Source organism: Danio aesculapii, chromosome 12 (genome assembly GCF_903798145.1).
Source record: "Danio aesculapii chromosome 12, fDanAes4.1, whole genome shotgun sequence".
Classification (NCBI taxonomy): Eukaryota; Metazoa; Chordata; class Actinopteri; order Cypriniformes; family Danionidae; genus Danio; species Danio aesculapii.
The window spans coordinates 45280042-45280847 of NC_079446.1; positions in this window are offsets into that span (position 1 = coordinate 45280042).

Below are 806 nucleotides of genomic sequence, written 5' to 3' on the forward strand. Positions count from 1 at the left end.
AAGTTACAGTATGTCATGCTGCACGCTTTGCTGTTTTTGTGTGAAGTCAAGAAAGAGGTCTAACTCTGCCACCGCATAACTATAAAATATATATGTATATATATATATATATATGTATATATATATATATATATATATATATATATATATATATATATATATATATATATATATATATATATATATATATATATATATATATATATATATATATATATATATATAGTGTATATATACATATACACTATGTCAAAAGTTTGTGGACAGTAAAATTTTTAAATGTTTTAAGATAAGCTTCTGCTCACCAAGGCTGCATATATTTCATCAAAAATACAGTACACATGGTAAAATTCTGAAATGTTATTGCACTATAAAATAACTGTTCAAAAGTAGTTTATAATTTAATTTAATCATTTATTCCAGTGATTTTAATGATGAATTTTCAGCTTTATTACTCCAGTCTGTCACATGATCCTTCAGAAATCACTCTAATATTAATAATAATAATAATAATAATAATAATAATAATAATAATAATTATTATTATTATTATTATTATTATTATTATTATTATTATTATTATTATTATTATTATTATTATTAATGTAATAGCAATAAAAGCAATATTGACTGGAGTAATTATCTTTTTTTGACACTGCATACAATAAGTAATAAATAAATATGTAATAAATAAATAACAATTTAACCTTTTTTTTACATTTAAAAAATGCCACGTTGATGAACAGAGTACTTTTGTTTAAAATATGAAATATACTGAAAATACATACACAAACAATAGACAGACA